At 41.9% G+C, this 22,597-nt stretch overlaps 1 pseudogene; it reads left to right on the top strand.

Moving 5' to 3' along the window:
• LOC149197753 (protein IQ-DOMAIN 13-like) overlaps positions 1-22,597 on the top strand; it is a 58,071-nt pseudogene that overhangs the window by 12,533 nt on the left and 22,941 nt on the right.

The raw sequence follows: 22,597 nt of genomic DNA, 5'->3' as shown, positions 1-22,597 counted from the left end.
AGCTGCTAACCCTGTTTATCACTCGTTCCTCAAAAGACGAGTTTTCTTTAAGCTCTTTTCATCTGACTCGTAAAATATGAAAAGATTGCCAAGTTTTGGCCTTCCAGCTCATTAAAGCGACTTGAAGTGCTATCCCTCCTCTAGATTTTAATCTTTTTGGACCTGGGGGATTATTGCACAAAAAGATCGAGCGCTTGTTTTATTCGGCTCGTTAAAACTATCGAAAACTCATCCCTTTTGTATTGTTTTATACTTTTTCGGACTTAAGGGATTAGATGACGAAAAAGGACTTTTGGAGTTAACTTTATGTACCTTTTCAGACTCTCTAAAAATGAAAAGGACCGAGTTATCCTTGTCGTTAGACTCGTTAAAATCATTAAATAGTGACAAACTTGTCTTTAGACGAGAACGAGTTTCACTATCGCTAGGCTCGTTAAAACATAGCGACGGGCTTGCCCGAAGGGCAGGTTATAGAACAAGCATATGTTATCCTCCTCAAGCTTGACAAAAATAAAGAGGTACTGGTCAGCAATGACTGGGGAAAAATTGGGAGAAACTAAAGAAAACTTTGATGGTAGCAAGTCGCTCTTGAACTTGACACTTTTCCTCCGTACCACAATCGAGTTGGGTTGTTTCATTCACTGGTCACGTCCATGGTCTCGCCATACCATCCATATTTGGGGTAATGCTACCGATCCATCGCATCAGTGTCGCCATATGTTCAAGAGAAGTCGTTCAGAAAAGTCAACAATGTCCCATCCACTGCCATACATTATCCTTCATCCTTTCATGACCGCCACCCTAAATCATATGTCACAGATCGTTTTCACCTCCATTCAAATCATTAGCTCCATTCCGTGTCACTGATGTGGGATCCATTAAGGCCCTCCTTTGACGGATCGCTCCTTGTCGACATTAGCTCATTATCCAAGGAGTTGATCTAGGAACAACCCCTTCAGTACTTTGAAGCTTGCATGCCTCAATGGCAAGTTTCTCACTTCCGGCGACAGGTATACATCAATGACCTTCGACCGAAAGATTTTGCGTGGTGTTTGACGCCAAGTCCTTTATTCACACCACGTGAATTGTACTGCAGTACCTTGAGGGTCATCATCATTATCGGTGATTCCTCTCGCGCTTGTTAACGGTTTACATCATTGACCGGTAATCAAGCGATGTCTTTCCATGTTCGACTTCAGAACAATTCTCACATGGATCGACTTATACTTAGAGTGAAGATCGAACGAGTTTGAAGACCCCGGATCTAGTTTCATCCATCCGGGCTGCGATATATATTCAGGAAAAATAAAGACATTGACATGTACATCATTGCAGCAGATAATCATCCTACTCAAAGGATGATAATTTCATCAAAATGATCAGTCTACCATCAGACGATTGTCTGTTCTATGTACAGAAAAATGAATTTATAAAACTGAGCATGGGAATGCCCGCCTCAGCTAGATCATGAAAGCAGTATGAAAAATAATGTATTGTATTGTATCTTATTACAGGTCTCCTCCCAGCATTGGATGAACTTCGAATTCCCCTGATAAAGCATTTCACCCAATAAACAGCCTCATACTTTAGGGGGAAACTGTTATAGACATTTTTGTGCCTTACAGCATTGAGCATGAAATGTCCATAATATAAGGGATCCAAAGTCCCTAAACATGTTGTTCCTACCCCTAGAGGAACAAGGCTAACAAACCACAGCAATTCACAGAAGTTCTCCACCTGAAAACTGCTCAAAAACAAGTCAATTCAGGATCATTTCAGTGGATACACTAGCTATTTGCGCTGAATTTCAAAGCCAACACTGGCTACCTGCGTTGAATGTCAACTGGAACACTGGCTACCTGCGCTGAACGAGAATGGACAAGTGGCAAGCTCATTTCTCAAGGTGTCAAAACCCAGGAAGCTTCCAAAATGACACTTGCCTCAGGGAATTCGACTGGTGATGAGTAAGAGGTTCCAAATCTCCAAGTGGAAGCAAGAACCTCCAAGTGGACTCAAGAATTGACAGAGGGAGAGGACACTAGTCACATCTCAAGCTGACTCATCCTCTCTCCAAACATCTATATATGGATCTCTCCTCCATGAGATCTAGAGGCTGGAATTTTGTTATTGCAAAGAATTGTTGTTGGTTTGAGACTGGAACTATTGGGTGCTTATTGCTTTGAAGGGGGTGAAGATAGGAATTCCATTTGCTGGGAAGGAGATGCTGGATTGGAGCCCTCTAGGTTGTATCTCTTCCTGAAACTTGTTATTCATCAATAAAGCTATCTTGGTTTCTCCTATATGCTGATGTATTCTTGATGTATGATTGCATTAGTATGTTTAGTTTATTTCTAATCCTGAACTAGTTATGAATATGAATCCATGTCTTGTGTAGTGTTCTCTTCTTGTGATCTTGCAGAAACCTCTTGAAGCTGGGCGAGCGAGAAGGCAAGTAGCTGGGAACTCTCCAAGAGAAGAGAAGCTGGATCGAGGGACAAACAGAAGACACCGGTTAGTCCATTCATCTCTCTCTCTTCATTCTAAATTCATAAAGGAAGAATACTAGAATAGCTGTCTCTGTTTGTTACTAAGGCACTGTCACACCTTAGGTGGATAGGATCGTCCTGCATAGGCATTTTTCCTCACAACATTATTGATGCACGATTTTACATGATTTATATTGTCGCATGAATGCAAGTAATAATAACTATTTATGTGAAGAATATCTTGTTGCATGTTAAAGTTATTGAACACTTAAGCCGATCTGGGTAAATATGAAGTTAGGAGTAATCCCATAGGCACATAAGTGGTTGATTCACCTATTTAGGGTCTGTGAAAGACAGTCATAGAGGTTTTGGAGAATTTGGTATCTACGGATAAATACTAATTCCCTAGATAAGTAGTTGTATCTAGAACAACAGTTTAAAGTGTTTTAGTCTTTTCCTATAAGCAATAGATAAGAATCTGAGAAGATGAGAAGACCTACTTGTAGTTCCGCTTTCCTCTCATCTCCCTTGTATTGATTCTATCGCTCCTTCCCATACTTAATACGCTTGAGAAGTACCTGTAAACAAAAAAAAAAACAAAGAATCGATCAAAGCACATGATCTATTGAATATAAGTTAAAGGAATCAGATACAATTCACACATATAAGCATTATGAAACAATACAAACATATGGGAGACAGGTTCAAACACTTTATTGAATAGAAGAAGGAATTACAACCATTATGGTTGATTCAAAGTCATTCCTCCAGCTTGGATCCCATCCACATCACATCAAAGACATGACAAACTTGTAGCATTACAATACTTGCTTCAAAGCCAAATCTCATATCAACATTATCTCCTTACAATTCAACATAATCCAGCCCCTGATCACTTAGATGAGTGGTCAATTTATAGGAATATGAAGTAGGTTTTGTCATGAATGGTGGCATTGAATAGCCTTCCATACCTAGAATTAGTTCCATGAAGGAAGGGATGAGAGGATAGGGTGCACCTTAACTCATTCCTCATCCATTTTTGAGCTCATAGGAGGTGATAAGTGAGGGAACCTTCTAGATGACTCCAAAATATAAGAATATTCCGCAAAGCCTATGTGAATTTTGCTCAATCTCACCCAGTGTAGGTGAAAGGAAGCCTAAGTGCTCTGCAAAGCACCCTGACATGGACTCAACTACTCTGCAGTGCACCCTTACAAGGGCCTACCTGCGCTGGTCCCTTTAGAGGCTATTTCTGGATGTCTTCAAGTCATGAAATTGTCTAGGAAGAGGGCATTCAAAGGGGTGAATTGTTTAGGGCATGTAGCAACTGAAATTATGGTTTGATGAGCCCTAAAACAATGATATGAATGATGGTTTTCATGTGCCCAAATGGATTTGTAACAACTGCCCCTCAGCATGAAGTTGGAGAAATGCCAATGTCGAATGAAATGCTTTACGATGTGATGAGGAGGTACCAAAGTAGAAGGTGACTTGAATCAATGACAATACATATATCATGATTTTTGATTTTTACATGAATCGCTGAGGGAAGGAATACCCATGCTCAGCTTATAAACTTTCATTATATGTACATAAATAATCGTCTATAGATACAAACCCATGATTAGAATGACTATCAATGTAAAGCCGTTGTACATATGATTTAGTACGCTTGAAATTGTAGCCTGGATGGATGAAACTAGATCTGAGGTCTTCTATCTCATTCAATCATTCACTCAAGTATGAGTCTAACCATTTGAATATGTGATCTGAAGTCGAACATGGGAAGACACCATCTAATTACCAGCCAATGATGTAAGTTGTTAACAGAAGCAAGAGAAATCACCGATAATGATAATGATCCTCAAGGTACTGCAGTACATTCTGCATGGTGTGAATGGATGATTTAATGTTGAACACCATACAAAGTCTTTTGGTCGAAGGCCATTGATGTCAACCTATCGCTGGAAGCGAGAAACCTACCATTGATGCATGCAAGCTTCAAGGTACTAGAAGGGTTTTTCTATGTCAACTTCTTGGACAATGTTCTGATGTAGACAAGAAGTGACTCGTCACAGGAGGGCCTTGATGTATCCCACATCAACGACACGAAATGAGTGTAGTGATTTTGGAGACGAAATTTGATTGACGACACAAGGTTCAGGAATGCCAGTCATGAAAATGAAGGTTTATGAGTATTGCAAAGGATTAATTTTAACTGAATGACTTATCTTGAACATATCATCGACACTGAATGAATTGGTAGCATTGACCCAAAAATAAAGTAATGGATGGTGTGATAGACCATAGGTATGATAACCATCAAGCAGATAACCCAACCCAAATAGTATGAATGAATTGGCAGCATTGACACAAAACCAAAAGTGATGGATGGAGTGATAGACCATAGGTATGATAACCGTTAAGTAGATAACCCAACCCAAATAGTCACGGAGATGAAGTGAAAGTGTCATGTTCAAGAGCGACCTGCTACCATAAAGTGGTTTTACCCTTTTTCCCATTTTCCCCAGTCATTGCTGACCAATACCTCTTTATTTTTATCAAGATAGAGGAGGATAACATATGCTTGTTGTATAATTCCACCCTTTGGGTGAATCCATCGCTATTTGATGTTTTAACAAGTCTAGCGAAGGTGAAACTCGGTTTTGTCTAGATGGACAAGTTTGTCGCTATTTGATGTTTTAACAAGTTTAATGACAAAGATAACTCGGTCCTTTTCATGTTTAGAGAGTTTGAAAAGGGACAAAAAGAAAACTCCATAAGTTAGTTTTCGTAGATTAATCTCTCAAGCCCGAAAAAGCGTAAAATTAATACAAGAGAGATGTCGTTTCCAATCTGTTAATGAGCTGAAAAGGACAAGCGCTCAACAATCTTTTCATATTTCGAGAGTCTGAAAAGATCTTAAGGAGGACTCCACTCTGAGGAACAAGTGGTGTCTAGGATATCAACTAGTTCTGGTGATGTTGGAATTTCTCAAAACATGTTGATTTATGTGAAGAGACTGGTTAATAAGACCACTCATTGCAACTGTTCCTCAAAAAGGGTAAAACAACCAAGTGAAAGTGCATGATCAGCCAAGCAGATAGTGACGATGGAAGGAGAAAATCCAAGGCTCATCTGACAGAAGAGGCCAATAGAATGGCAATCACGAGGGTTAAAATGGAGATGGGTTCATGTTTACACAAGATTGAACCATTGGGAACTATGCTTGGATTCAGTTTCATGTTTACACAAGCTTGAAACGAAGAACTATGCTTGAATTCAGTTTCATTTTTACACAAGCTTGAAACGAAAAACTATGCTTGAATTCAGTTTCATTTTTACACAAGCTTGAATCATGAAAAACTATGCTTGAGATTGGTTTACATGCCCCTAGCATGATTAAAGGGAGAGTCTCATGTAACCAGATGGAAGTTGCTGCGGTGAAGCAGGACAGTTATCCAACACCTTTTTGGCTTCTTCCAGATAGGGACAAAGGTGAATTGGGTGATTTCGTTCACATAACCTACAGGGAAACTCAACTTTACCATTAGGTGCATGCCACCCAAGCTTCATTAAATTCACCTAAGTAGACTACTTGTGGCTATCAGGTGGATGGAATGAAGGTTTTTTTACGAGATCAAGTGAAATACTCGACTGGGATTTTACAAGATCTAATCAAAGACTCGACTTGGAACTATGCTCATACTCCTTATTTCATTTTTTAATGAGGTTGACACAAGACAAGGAACTATCCTCATATCCTTGGTTTCATTTTCTAACAAGGTTGACACAAGACAAGGAACTATCCTCATAGGAGCTATTTCATTTTTTAATGAGGTTGACACAGTAAAAGAACTATCCTCATTTTCCTTGGTTTCATTTTTTAACGAGGTCGACACAAGACAAAGAACTATCCTCATGGGCATGTTTCCTTTTGTAATGAGTTTGACACAGTAAAAGAACTATCCTCATATCCTTGGTTTCATTTTTTAACGAGTTGACACAAGACAAGGAACTATCCTCGTACTCCTTGTTTCATTTTTTAACGAGCTTGACATAAGACAAGGAACTATGCTCGTACCCTTTGTTTCATTTTTTAACGAGGTTGACACAAGACCATGAACTATCCTCATGGACCTGTTTCATTTTTTAATGAGGTTGACATAGTAAAAGAACTATCCTCATACTCATTTTTCACAACCCATGATAGGAGGTCATGAATTCCAAGAGGTTCTCATCTAATGGGAGAACAATGCTTTGGAAGGAGAGACCTAGTTCCAATGCCCCTAGTACATAATGTACAACATCATGAAATTGATCATCCGTTGATGTAGGCATGGAACGGGTTGCCACATAATTAACCCATGGTGGGGAAGATACCATTGGTACAAAAGGACCATTTAGGGAAGATGGTTGACTGGAAGACATATTTGGAACAGGAAATGAAAGCTAGTCAATGGTGACAATTCTGCCTTCATTTGGGAAACAAATCACTCGAAAGAGTGTTGAAACAATAGCTCCCATGTCATAAACATAGTCATGCCTAAGAAGTAAATTGTAATCTAAAGGGCCTGGGACTACCCTCACATTCAGATAAATGATTTTTCCTCCCAAAGTAATAGGCAACTGAGGAAGGATCCCTAATGGTTGACTGGTTTCTCTGTTAAAAGGAAATAGATTCTGGGTAACTAGCACAAGCAGTGGTGAACCGAGCGCTTGGCAAGCAGTGGAGGAAAGGATATTCACAGATGAACCTTCATCTATAATAGTGCCAGATACAATCATATTATAAACCTGTACTATGATCTGGAAAGGCACATAAGAAGGAAGACAAAATCCAGCCAGTCGGTTCCAATCAAAGGAAGTGACTAGACTACTTGGAGGGGGTACCATAAGAACGGGAGAATTAACCCCTTGAGTTACGAGAATGGGAGGATTTTCCTCCTGTCTTGATGGAATAGGAGGATTGCCCCCAAGCTCATTTGAATATGAAGAAACGAAAAGAACTTGAGTGGTATCTTATTCACTCTCTTCGAGAAAGGTACAATTAATTGAAGGTGAAATTGGGTCAACTGTTTGCTCGACCTGTTCATTTGGGTTGGGTATAGACTCATAGGATTCACATTCAGAGAGAGTGGGTTTGACTGACAGTTGATTTGAGTTAGTCAATTCATCAACTAGTGAAGGATTAAGGGAGGGTATCCTTTAACCAGATGGCAGTCGCTACAGTGAAGCACAACAGTTATCCAACACTTTTTTGGCTTCATCCAGATAGGGACAAAGGTGAATGGGGTGATTCCCTTCACATAACCTACAGGGAAACTTAACTTTACCCTTCTTTCCATGAACTTTACTACCACTAGTTGATGGTGTGTCACTAACATGATCTCCAGAAGTTGATGACATAGGATGATGTGAACGAGAAGACCATTCTTCTAAGATCTGAGGAATATCAGGACAATTTTGAAGAAGATGGTCTCCCACACAAAATTTGCATGGATATCGAACTTTTTGAGGCTTGATGGATGGTTTATCATCAAATGTTGCATTCAAAGCAATGGTTGCTTGGTTGCCCCTTTGCTGAATTTGATTCTTCTTCTTCTTCTTCCCTTTCTTCTTCTTCTTAGCCACCTGGTTACTAGTACCAATACTTTCACCAGGCGAAGAGGAAGAAGGGGAGGAAGAAACAACCGAGGCAGAAGTCAAAGGGTCAACTTGAGGATCAATTGTAGGTTGATTTTGTCCGGTTGGAGTACTCAATTGCAAATAAATCACGACATTCTGAACCAAGGAGGTTGAAAACAACCATATTGACAAGCCAATGGTAAGTCTCGGTAGGGATAATGTATCCATATAAGGAGCACCAATATTTCTAAAAGGAGGAAAAGGACTAGGATTCCCATCAAAAGGAATTCCTTGATCGGTGGGGTCTGGATTTGTTGCCATATGTTTCAACCTAAGATCAAATAAGGAGTGAGCATGGAGGATTTTATCTGTGGTCAATTAATTTTATTTTAATCAAAGTAACATAAAAAATCAAAATAGGGATAATCTAGGCAAAAGGTTTACCAAGAAACTGTGAACTACAGAATACCTCCCAGCGAACCGAGAAGTATGGGCAGACAATCTCCTCGAATGCTATGTTCGTTGTATCACAGTGTACAAGGCAGCCGACTCAGCTACCTAAGGATGGATAGCAACTTATTTTTGTCCTCCCATATATACCCGAAAGGACGTGGACGCCCAATCCATATAAGCGTTGTCTAAAGCAAAACCACATAGTGAGAGCATTCCCATATACTTTACGTACTGTAACACCACCCTATATACCCGAAGGTACGTGGATGAGCTACGATATACTCACGTACATGGAATGAGGTATCACACTCAAGATGTATTGCAAACGAGTTAGCGATAACTGCTTTATTTTACGATGTCAGAACATGTCTCTAGCCTAGAACCACTAAATGTTTTTTGTTAGGTGACAATGCTCCATTACGTAAATTCAGATAAATTTTAAGTTCATCTTCTTTAGAATTTGCCTTTCACGGTTCACCATGTGATGTATGTGTGAAATTCCTAAAATGCAACTAATATTATAAGCATTATTTTCATTCAATTAAATAATGAAAACCTTAGTTAGTAGGGATAGAGCAATCAAATCTTTGACAAAGAGCACAGAGCACATCTAATGCAATTTCCTTAGCTATTCCTTTCAAGCATTCATAAACTACAATATGAACGATGCAAGTTTTTCTTTTCGAATCCATTAATGTTATGATGAACAAAAAGGAAACATGCACATACAATCAATCAATATTTCATAAGAACGAAGAATTTTACAACAGTTCTATTTCGAAGGAAAAGAAAACTTTACGACACTTTCTTTCGAACAAAGATTAATCAACTATGTTCTAACTTTGACTATAGATTGATAATGTCAAAGAAAAAATTAAAGAAACATTAATCAATCAAATCAAAGTAGGGCTAGACAAGGAGATAGAAACTTGTTTTCTGAGACATGACATTCATTGATCAATCAACAAGCAATCAAACAGAAGAAATTGGGAAAAAACTCAATCCAAAGGTGGGAATTTGACCTAAGGTGGATCAGCATAGGTCAAAGAGGGACTAACTTTGCTGCAGAGCACTGTCTCTCACTCAAGGGTGCTCTGCAGAGCATTGTCCCCTGACCAAGCCTGCGCTGATTTCTGAGAGGCCACTCAAGAGTCATCTAACCTGAATTTTTGACAAAAATTCAATGCAAAGGACATGAAATACAGTCAATGAACACAAGTAGGGTCTATAAGAATGTCCTAGGAAGTGGATAAACTACTAGGAAAGGTGATAGTTCCCTAGCAGAGTCACCAATTTGCTTTGTAGAATTTGGTATCTACGAATAAATACTAATTCCCTAGATAAGTAGTTTTATCTAGAACAATAGTTTAAAGTGTTTTAGTCTTTTCCTATAAGCAATAGATAAGATGAGAAGATGAGAAGACCTACTTGTAGTTTCACTTTCCTCTCGTCTCCCTTGTATCGATCCTGTCTCTCCTTCTTGTACTTAATACACTTGAGAAGTACTTGTAAACACAACAGAAAACAAAGAATCGATCAAAGCACACGATCTATTGAATTGTTGGGCAACGGATCCCCCCATAGCATGTTTTTGGGGCTTAAAGCCCAAGTTTTGGTCAATGTAATGTAAAGACCCCACAAAATGCAGGCGCAGAGTGTGAGAGTCTAGGGTTGTCTGCCCTAAAATAATGTAATTTAATATAGAATGTGTCGGCCTACCCATGGTCTGCGGACCATGGGATTGTATAAATAGAGTGAGGCTCTAAGTGTAAAAGGCGGTTTTTGAATTTTTGAGAAGTAATATGGGTTTTGAATGAGGAATTCGCTCTAAGTCTGTAAGTCCGAGTCTTGGGTCGTAGTAGTAGTAAGAGGCTCTGTAGCTGAGTGTGCAGAGGCCTGGTAGAGTCTGCAGCTGAGTGTGTGGACCCTTGCAGCTGAGTGCGCAGGGCGGAGTTGGGATTGTACTTGAACATAGGATTAATAAAAGATAAGTTGATTCCAAAATACTGTGCATATGCTTGTAGATCTGTGTGTTTATGCTCTGCTATATTTATGTATCTATTAATAGTTTTATGATTGCGCGCACTGGTTATGAATGTTGAATGGTTAATAAGAATATTGGGTACACACAATTAAGTCAAGATCTATAATAATAGCATAGTAAGGATAAAGGATCTAGATAGCACCTCTTCGCACTTTTTACAGAGCTGTGTGGAAGCAGTTGCACGAGTTGCGAAGGTTAGATGGCTGCACGGAGCAGTGCAAGTGTGCAGGTTGGGTTCACAAACTTCCTAGACCTCATCAAGACATCCCTAGGGTGTGTTAACCTGGTTCCATCACCCTACCATACTACCTCAGGTGAGACCTCAGTCCGCGCACCGCGGGCTGTTGCCGAAAGGGCCTGTAGTTTCAGGATTTGTTTGGCTAAATCACTTCTGAACCTAGGTCAGGCCCCAACAAGCCAACAAATGGTTCTGTTGCCGGGACCTAGATCTGCCTAAGGGATGTTTGATGTTGTGCCATTGGAACCCTACGAAGGAAAAAAATCTTCACGAGTTCGTGACACAGGAAAACAAAACTCTGTAGATATCTTAGAAGATGTGGTTGGATCGCTACGTATATACGGAAATTCACGAGATCTTCTTCTTGTCCTTCCCTTTTGAACTATATGAGTGGATTGCGAGGTTAGCCAACAGCCAGGGAAGGTTTAAGCTCGATCAACCAATAGTGTGGACTCCAGAATTAGTGCGCAGACTAGAGACATCAGAAGATAAGATCGCGCGAGTTGTGGACCATTGGCTCGACCGGATAATAGGGGGTTTATCACTGAGTTTGCGATAGACACGACCATGAGCTACAGCAAAGCAGAGCGACATTTTATCAAGGGACCGTGAGGTAGGTACATTAAATCTTTGAATACCTGGATTAAGATGTTGTTATGTGAAAAACGGGTGATGCGAATACATTAATGTTTGGAACGATGTGGAGTGGAAGGATCTACAGAGGTAGCGGGGAATTAGGAAATAATCCCTTAATTTCACCTTCACAAGAGAGTGAGGAAGAGCTTGCTCGGGTCTCTCTGAGGAGTGCAGTCAATTTGATCAGGCAGCGCATTCCGCAGTTACCCCCTCCACTTACGCCACCACTTGCTTCACCTCCTTCACCTCCATCTTCACCCACACCACCTCCACCAAGCTAGCAGTTCAGTATGGCGAATGTGATCAAGCTACCCGTATTCAGAGGAGTAGGGAATGAGGATCCGGATTAGTTCTGGTTCACGGTAAGAGCAGTGTGGGAAGCACAATGGTACGAACGACAACATTAAGAAGGCTACATTGGTGAGCACACTACAGGATCATGCATTGACATGGTATATCAAGCACTTGAATGATCACCCAAATACAGGAATAGCGGAGATCCAGAATGCGCTAAAGAGAGAATTTAGCTGATCGAAATCGGAGACGCAGTCAATCATCAGTTTTAAAGAGATCGCAATGCTTCTAGGCAAGACCCCATGGGATCTGGATCAGCGGCTGAAGAGTACGATACGCGAGGAGAATATGACGCTAACAGATGCACAGTACCACACGTGGTTTGTGGCATCTTTAACACCCCACCTGAGGATGACGTTGTCACAACAGAAGCTTTCAACCAGTCCGAAGCATTTGAATGGCGATAAGGTTGCATGAAACACCGATACAGGATCCAGGGCTAGGAGTTCAACAAATCCACGCGTAGCTACAAAATCTCTACCTAGAAATGCAGAGCTTGAAGCAGGATAGGGCATCGTGGCTGTAGGTGCACAAGGAAGTGTGGTGCATAAAATGCAAAGGCCATGGCCACGACAAGGATCATTGTCTAGTATTTACAAATTAATTGGCAGGAGGAGGGTAAATACCATTGAGACCAGAGGCATAGGCAGGGCCGAGTATGACCCCTGCGCGATGGTGCAGGATTTGTTAGATAGGAGGCAAACATACGATAGATAACTGTCATTTTCTACAGAAGTATACACAGACTCCCCAACAGCTGTTTTGTAATTTCTACAGATCAGTAGGCCATGATGAGCGTAACTATCATAGATACGAGTTAATGATGGATCAGACCCTGCCTATAGAATGCAGATAGAAACTCGAGGCCTCAACCCAACCGCGGGGATGGTGCGCACTAGATTTTAGGGGCGAGGTTGAGGATGAGGAGGAATGGGGCCAGGAAGGGGTTGCGGACAATTAATCTGTTACAATTGTGGAGGACCAAGGAACTACACCTGTGATTGTACCAACCCAACGTGAGTATCCTGCTCATACTGTGCTAAGTTTGATCATGAAGTAGTAGATTGTCCTATGTTGATCGCATAGATGCACGAGAAAGGGGTACTCTAGCCTACTCCGACTCAAAATATTAAAATAATGAGGTCTGAATCGTGCGAAGAAGATCCAAATGTGAATATGGTGCTCAAAGGTGGCGCGACCATAGGGGAAGATAAGGGGAAGTAGCCCGAGGAAGATACATGGGTTCAAAAGGCTCCTACAAAGGAATCGGAGTTTGACTTGGAACGCGTAAAGGAGATATTTATGGAAGGTAAGAAGAGCTTCTCGGAGGCCTCTACTTTAGGTAGTAAGGATCAACTAGAGCTAGGAATGGATCCTTCTATGCTTACTATCTTTTTAGAGACATGCATGAAATTAATGCGCAATAATATGGCAGTTAAAGGACTACAAGAGTTGATCACTCGATGCGCAGGGTCGGGTGAACTGCACGTAGTCCGGAAACTGGGAAAGCATACATTGCACACTGGAAGGGAGATGAGGTTGACGGTGCAGATTGGTGAATACAAAATGGATTAGGTAATCTTAGACTTGGGGTCTGACGCAAATGTGTTACCTAAGTAGACATGAGAATGCATTGGCAGGCCTGCGTTATAGTGGTCCCCTATTCAATTACGAATGGCGAACCAATAGAAGATTTTTCCCATGGGGAGGTTGCAAGGGGTAATAGTTGATATCAAAGGCATGAGCATGTAGACGGACTTTGAAGTCATAGATATTGTTGATGAAAACAATCCTTATCCCGCGTTTCTAGGAATAGACTGGGCCACTGATATGAATGGAGTCATCAACTTGAAGAAGTAGAAGATGATATTCGAGAAAAAGTCCTTACACGTAGTAGATCCGCTAGATCCAGCCGAAGGAGCACGCTACACTGAACCTGTGCGCGACGATGACAGTGACAATGAGATGGATTGCATTTACCAAATAACAGTGCAAGACCAGGATCGGGTGAACCCAAATGCAGATCAGAGACTCTTGTGGGAATGCGACAATTCCTGTACTTCGGATTCAGATGAAGAAGTAGCATGTTGGTAGAACCAGTTGCACGAAGTGACAATGCTGAATTGCAACACGAAGATTAGATCACTACGGTGCGTGATGACAGAAGTAAGGGAACTGCCAACATATGATGGGGTAACAGTGGTGGATGAATTCTTAGACAAATTTGAAGGTGTAGTACCGGAACAGCAGTAGTACGATGCACTGGAATGGGTGTTGCACGCGACACCCGCACACTAGTGGAGTACACATCAGAAGACCAATGGAAACTGGTGCAAATGTAAAAGATGGATATGCTTACGGTTTGGAAGTCCCCAGCATCGAACAAGAGGCAAGCATCCAGGACGACGCAGTTTGCATGCCCACCTGTGTCGATGGGTGCAGACATGTGCTGTGCAAGCACATCCCAGACTAAGGATCGACACTCGGAACCAGCTGCAGCAGCAGGAAAAGTGCCGCGCACTAAAAAAGTTCCACATAGAAACATTCAAGGGGGTATGCGAGATCTTTAATAAGGTTCACCAGGCCAGACGGACTGATTGGGACCAGCGCATACCAATGGTTCAATGGGCCTCTAGGGCCATGTACAAGACTCTGAGCGCAGAAATGATCCTAAAGATGATGAGTAGATTCAAGGCCATAGGTTTGGGAGGAAGGAATCCTCACATAAGTGGAACGGGTCATAAGGACCAGGACGAAGGAATTTTGTCACCGTGCGAGGCCAAACATATGCAGATTTAGGAAGCCATTCGGCAAGGGCACTTGAAAATTTGCGAACATGAAGAAGATCGAGTATGGCTAAGGACGAAAAGTAGGATCTTGGACGAAGAAATCAACAAACTAGAAACTGAAATTACACAGGTAGGCCATGCTGAGAAACTAAGCCCGACATACCAAAAGGTAGGCAACCACACTATTGCATTGGAAGGATTTGGGGTTTTGCTACCATGGTTGTGGCCGCACCTCACTAGACAAAGGAATTGGGGGAGTGAACCATGTAAAAAAGAACACGAAGCGCTGAATGACATCAGGGTAATTGCAAGGTACCCACGGACTAGGATGGAAGGTGCAAGGAAGCCTCGCACAGGTGGAGTAACCACCTGACTATCCATAGAAAGCACAGTCTCAGCGCTCCAAGTAGTTGGAAGAGAGTGCGGGACTATAAAAGAGTCTGTATGGAAGCGACGCGATAGGAGGACTACACGCAGGGCCAGTCTGTCCCAAAGGTCGTGCCCGCACATGGGAGGCCACGCTGTCATGCAGGTAGACTGGGAAGTGACCGTTGGGGTCACTGTTCATGATAAGATATCTCATTTAAGACAACAAGGAGTGGGCAGCAGGAAATTAAGACATGGCGCTAGAACTCGATTTGAAATGATCTGCCGCCAATATGACATTAATGAGGGGGGAACGATCGAATTTGAATTCTAGCAGGCCTATAAATCCCAGATGGTCCTTCACCGAACAAACCTTGGCATCTTGAGAATTCCGTTATTGAGTATGGACTTTATAGCTTTAGAGGCTTTGAAAGCAAGTTCAACGTTTGAAGCATTTCTGAAAGAGACGCAGGACCTTCTGAGAAAAGCAATGTCGACTGCCAAAGAAGGCACACCAAGCCCTATGTCATTGGTGGGGGATGCGCTGGAAATTCCAAAATCGCCCCAAATGCTGAGGACTAAAAAGGATCCAAAGGGATCAGGACTGGTCCGTATGTCTCCGCGCAACCCATGGTTTGGTAAGCTGTCTATGGAGGAGAAGGGAAAAATGGTAATATTGAGAGTGATGATGAGGAGGAGGATTTCTAGGCATTCGTAGAAGACATTGAACCAAAGGTAGAAATGGAGGAAGACATCCCGCTAGTACACGCCGCAACAAAGCTACCCAAGTATGTCCCTCAGCAGAAAGGGAGGGTAAAAGTACCTAAAGATTTCAATGCCATTAAAAGTGAACTCAAAACCCCGTTCCTCCCCGAGGGAATTCTGTTTGAAGGTTGAGCTTTGGGCTGCTTACCCACGATGAAGTATGAATACTGGAACCTCGTGGATGGCGAAAAGTTCCCTCATTTGGAAACTAGCCAATTGATGAAACAAAGCAAGGAGGGGGCAATTACAGCACTGCAACCACGAAAATGGTTGTGCAAGGTGGGGGAGGTTGGGCTACTCCACCTCCTATGGATTCCACACTTTCATCGGGCACCAATCACGATATTTGTCATCAGGAAACTTCTTTTCCTGGTGCATGATGGATACCTATGGCTAAAGGAGCCCATTCCCATCACAACAAATCTTATTCATAGGATTTCTCGTCTTCCCTGTACGGGAAGGGACCCCGCAGAAATAGCTGGCACAAGTGGAGACTTGGCGATTGCAGAGGCCATGAAAAAGAAATATAATTTGGAGAAAAAGCAGAGGGGTTACATTATTACTAGCATTCAAAACAAAGGAGTCTGAGTCGCTGCCCAGTTGCTAGCAAGAAAAGTGATGAGAAAATGTCGTGGCAATGAGGTGCAAGCAATGGTCATTGCGTTGGCCGAGCAATGTGTAGAAGGGGTATGGTTCAACTGAGCACAGTTCCTCTGTGAGGAGTTCCTAAAAAACTGCAGGGAGGCCCAAGAGCAGGGTAACACCTTCCACTACACGTAGTTAGTCTTATCCATCGTGTTGGTTGCAGGAGAATTGCCTAAGGATAGTTGTTTCCTCCCCTTGACTAGGACTTGCCAAAGAGATACTAGACCAGTTGCAGGATGGAGTGACAACAGAGCTCCATGCTAGAGAAGGACGCGTAGTACATATGCTCAGTGAACAATGAATCAACATCGAGCAACTGAGCCTCCAACATGATGAAGCAGTAGCGCAGACTCAGCAGTTGGAGCAAATCGTTGAGGAAGCATGTTGCCACGTCCCTGAGCTAGAGATTGCAACAGACTTACCAGTAGGTATGCGGATCCACAAATTGGCCAGTGGATTCCGCGAGGCAAAGGAGGAAGAGATGAGGATCCAGCTGGACCTCAATCTACATATCATGGAACTTCGGCTGAAGGTGCAGCCCTCTACACCCCCAGAAGTCAGAGAGAAGTGCCATCGCGCCACTCAATTGGGGTTGGAAGCAATAGAGCGTGCCATACAGGATTGCACAGGCTTGTTAGATCAATCACTCTTCACCCTCACTTCGCTATAGGAAGACCCAACGCTACAGTGCGTAGAGACAGAAGTGTGGGAGTTGCAGCAGGCCTATGATAATGTCCGGGGGACCGTGCAAACGGTCGACCTTACTCAGCGACTGGCCAAGATGAGGGAGGCCCAGGCCTTAAAGGAACAGGTGGACACTGCGCGTCAGAAAGAAACAGTGCTTAAAGTACGCATCCAGGCTTGGCCTGAGGAAGCATTCACGGTCACTACCAAGATCGAGGGAAAGCTAGCATAGATGCAGGGCATATATGCACTCAAGAAAGGACTTGCACTTGACAATGACGCATCGAAGATATGAACATAGCTAGTACAGTAGACAGTGAATGAATGTGTTGTGGACGTAAGCGAAGCGTAGAGGTTGCTGGATGGACTCCACGTGAAGATCATCGCACCAGCCGAGTGACTCGGGATGAGTCATGATGATTGTGTTGGGGGCCTGTTGGGTAGCGGACCATATAGCATGTTTTTGGGGCTTAAAGCTCGAGTTTTGGTCAATGTAATGTAAAGACGCCGCAAAATGCAGGTGCAGAGCACGAGAGTCTAGGGTTGTCCACCCTATAATAATGTAATTTAATATAGAATGTGTCGGCCTACCCATGGTCCGCGGACCATGGGATTATATAAATAGAGTGAGGCTCTAAGTGTAAAAGGCAGTTTTTGAGTTGTTGAGAAGTAATATGGGTTTGGAATGAGGAATTCACTCTGAGTCTGTAAGTCCAAGTCTTTGGTCATAGTAGTAGTAAGAGGCTCTGTAGCTGAGTGCGCAGAGGCCTGGTAGAGTCTGCAGCTATGTGCGTGGACCCCTGCAGCTGAGTGCACAGGGCAGAGCTGGGATTGTACTTGAACAAAGGATTAATAAAAGATAAGTTGATTCCAGAATACTGTGCATCTGCTCGTAGATCTGTGTGCTTATGCTTTATTGTATTTATGTATCTCTTTACAGTTTTATGATTGTGCACACTTTTTATGAATGTTGAATGGTTAATAAGAATATTGGGCATAAACAATTAAGTGAATATCTATAATAATAGCATAGTAAGGATAAAAGATCTAGATAGCACCTCTTCATGCTTTTTACAGAGCTGTGCGGAAGCAGTCGCACGAGTTGTGAAGGTTAGATGTCTATGCGGTGCAGTGCAAGCATGCAAGTTGGGTTCGTGAATTTCCTAAACCTCATCACAACATCCCTAGGGTGTAGAAACCTGGTTCCAACACCCTCCCATACTATCTCGGGTGAGACCTCAGTCCGAGCATCGTGGGCTGTTGCTGAAAGGGCTAGTAGTTTCGAGATTTGTTTGGCTAAATCAGTTCTGAACCTAGGTTAGGCCCCAAAATGCCAACATGAATATAAGTGAAAGGAATCAGATACAATTGACACATATAAGAATTATGAAACAATACAAACATATGGGAGAAAGGTTCAAACACTTTATTGAATAGAAGAAGGAATTACAACCATTGTGGTTGATTCAAAGTCATTCCTCCGGTTTGGATCCCATCCACATCACATCAAAAGCATGAAAAACATGTCGCATTACAATGCTTGCTTCAAAGCCAAATTTCATAGCAACATTATCTCCTTATAATTCAACATAATCCAGCCCTTGATCACTTAAATGAGTGGTCAATTTATAGGAAGATGAAGGAGGTTTTTTCATAAATGGTGGCATTGAATGGCCTTCCATACTTAGAATTAGTTTCGTGGAGGAAGGGATGAGAGGATAGGATGCACCTTAACTCTTTCCTCATCCATTTTCGAGCTCATAGGAGTTGATAAGTGAGGGAACCTTATAGATGACTCCAAAAGATAAGAATATTCCCCAAACCCTATGTGAATTTCGCTCAATCTTGCCCAACGCAGGTGAAAGGAAGCCTAAGTGCTCTACAGAGCGCCCTGACATGGACTCATCAGCTCTGCAGCACACCCTTACAAAGGCCTGCCTGCGTCGGTCCCTCTAGAGGCTATTTCTGGATGTCTTCAAGTCATTAAACTGTCTGGGAAGTGTTGAAAATACTGAGAGGGGGGGTGAATCAATATTTCTTTTCAATTATTATTTTTTCAGTTAAAAAACATTTATATTTGGAACATAGAAATAGATAACACAAATAAATGCTTTTATTAATATCATCTTTGCAATAAATCAAGCAAAATATATATATATATATATATATATATATATATATATATATATATATATATATATATATATATATCTATCTATATATATATATATATATATATATATATGGTTTCAATAATTTTCCAAGCACCAACTTGGACTCTTTGTGAGGCTCCAACCTCTAGAGCACCAACTCTGTCCTGTCAAGACACCAACCTTGAATTTAGGAGCACCAACTCCGAGGACACCAATCCTTTCAGTTCTGAGGCACCAACCTCAAGGGCTCCAACCCTCTGCTATAAACTATCTAGATCTGTTTCATTGTAATTCTCTGCTCTCAACCCTTCTGGACCTATGACTTACTTCTGTCCTCCTGTTCCTTCCACTTCTGCCAGAACTTCGGCTTCCTTTTTCTTCTTACAGTTCGCCAGCAACACTAAACTTTCCTTGTTATCTGGTTTATATGCCTAATACGCTTGACCTTTGGCTTCCTCCTTGCTCGCTTGATCTTTGGCTTCCTCAACGCTTGCTTGATCTTTCAGCTTCCTTTGCACTCACTCTTCAGCTTCCTCTGTCTCTTTGAATTCATCAATACTCACAGGACACGTTAATTAGGAAGAGAGGCCATATTTATTATTATTCAAACAATAGACTTATTCTTTACAACAATCACAACTTTCATGAATAGTCGAAGTTATTCCTTTAAACCCACAATCACAATCGCAACATTCTGGAGGTATTTATAAGTCGTGCCCATAGTACAGCCGATGGTCGATAGTCGTTTCCCCTGCTGCTATTAAGTTATGGTATGTTCAATGCTTATAACAGTTTACTTCTTTTTCTTATTATATTCCACAGATTAGCAATCACATTTACATAAAGTAAAGTGCAGATAGAACATTAAACGATTGACAAGAAAACAAGCCAAGACAAGAGACACAAGATGTGGCGGCTAGCTAGGGACAAACCCCACAATGTGTGGGGAAACCCTTTGATTAAATCTTCTTTTATATTCAATAATTTAGCAGAGAGAAATAATACAATAAATCTGATTTATATCAGCAGTAGCAAACCCTAGATCAGCAACATCAGCATTAGTGGCTTCATCATCACACTAGGGCAAACGATATCTCACAAACTGACCGTTGGATCGGCTTGATTCCACCACCAAAAGTTGTGACTTCCAGAGGAAGTTCAGATGAACCTACAACATAGTTTAGATGAGGATATATTCTATTCCACGCAGGTCAAACTTCACTTCTACAGTTGCAGCCTCAGTTTCAGCAGCTTCCTTCAAACTAGGGCAGTCGATATCTTGCAAACCGTTTGTCAGATTGACTTGATTCCACCACCAAAAGTTGTGGCTTACAGAGGAGGTTCAGATGAACCTACAACACAATTCAGATGAGGATATCTTCTGGTCTACGCAGGTCAAACTTTACTTCTGCAGTTGTAGCTTTAGTTTCAGCAGCTTCCGGCTTCACATGTGTGAGGGAGAGACCCTTTTCTACGCAGTAGAGACTCTTTTCTGTGCAGTAGAGAGAGAGAGATGTGATGAGATGAGTGAGTCCAAATGAGGAAAAGTCCTCTTATATTTATATACAATGTTAGTGTTTGAATAGATGCGACTGTTGGGCTTCTGAGCCTACATGAGTTGTAGGTCAGCTTGCTAATAATTCCATAATCAAAATAAATTCATATCTCCATGAATACTTATCAGAATCGGATGATCTTTATATCAATCCTACACCTCTCGATGAGAGGAATCTAATAAAAATATTATCAGCCATGAATAAGATGACCCACATGAATTTTTTTCCCTAGTTTCCAATTTTAACACTCCCTCTCAACTAGGGAGAACTTCATCTGCAATCTGTCTACCGGTCGTTACTATTCATCCATCAAATGCACTGCTCTGTACAACTTGACCCTTGCCTTGCTCTACTCTATTTTTCTTGTTCTGCTTTGTCTTGTTCTTCCCTGTACTGATCTGTACTACTCTGCTTTGTTTTGATCTGCTTTTGTCCGAATTATGAAGAAGAAGAAATGATCGAGGATGTATCATACTGATTCAAAGTCTGTCTCAAAGTATGTACCATTGGTCCCAGACCAGTCTCAACCAACCCGAAGTCAATGTCATAGTGAGTACAACTCCTACCACTAGTCCCAGACCAGTAACACCCTCCACTGACTCAAAGTTAGTCTCAGAGTGCGTACCACTGGTCCCAGACTAGTAACAATCGACCTGAAGTCAGTGTCATAGAATGTACCACTCCTACAACTAGTCCCAGACTAGTATCATTGATCCTAGATCAATGGAGGTCATCCTAGTGTAGGGAGTACGGTAGATACATTGATGCGTCCATCGGTACTACTATGGTCCCTAACTTCATTTCCCTGCTCATTGATCAGATGAGAGGTACTTCCCATGAGTCCCAGACTACATGGGTCGGATGCCTCGACAGGAGAAATAATCAATCTTGTCCTCACATGAGAACACATCAATCCTGATACAATCGCCATGGAGAACACATCAATCCAGGCCTTACAGGAGAACACATCAATCCTACTACAATCACCATGGAGAACACATCAATCTAGGCCTCACAAGAGAACACATCAATCTTGCTACAATCGCCATGGAGAACACATCAATCCTGCTACAATCGCCATGGAGAACACATCAATCTAGGCCTCACAGGAAAACACATCAATCTTGCTACAATCGCCATGGAGAACACATCAATCCAGGCCTCACAGGAGAACTAATCATCCTACTACACAGGAGAGCAAATCATCTTATTCCACAAGAGAGCGAATCATCTTGTTCGACAAGAGAGAAAATCATTTGTTCCAGTGTGCACCACCAGGGGAGGGTGAGTCACCCTATGGTTGTATGTTGCTCCAGTAAGAATTGAAAGCCCTCAGAGCTCCCAGAGCTCAATGTATGCAACATGCAAGACCATTGGACAAGGGTTTCTTGACGACTCCAAGTCGTTTGGGAAAATCACAGATTAGATCTTTCCTCGGGGCTTTGACAAGGTGTATTGACCTGTAAATCATCTTAATGCGATGGATCCTCCTTGCTCATCAACTTACCATATCCCAGATGATGTCTCTCTGCTGGAGCAATCGAAGAATATGGGATTCCTCAATAATCGAATCCCACCTCTGGTTTTTACAGAGAATCGCATTGGTATATGATCAAACAGCTCACTGAAGAGCTTCCCCAACTAGGTAGCTTCATACGAGATCATACTCATAGATATGTATCTAGTCTGGGAGGTGCTTATGGAAACTGACTTCTATTTCCTGCTCATCCATTATATCGAAGCAAAATCCAAAGAGAAACGGCACTAAAAAGTGCTCCAGTGATCCTCCACACTACATGC

The sequence above is a fragment of the Pinus tabuliformis genome, chromosome 2_2, assembly GCF_031772625.1.
Source record: "Pinus tabuliformis cultivar Carrire ecotype Pingquan chromosome 2_2, CPIR1, whole genome shotgun sequence".
In the NCBI taxonomy this organism is placed as follows: domain Eukaryota; kingdom Viridiplantae; phylum Streptophyta; class Pinopsida; order Pinales; family Pinaceae; genus Pinus; species Pinus tabuliformis.
Note: the sequence above shows the minus strand (reverse complement) of the source record. Positions and strands in the feature narration are given on the sequence as shown.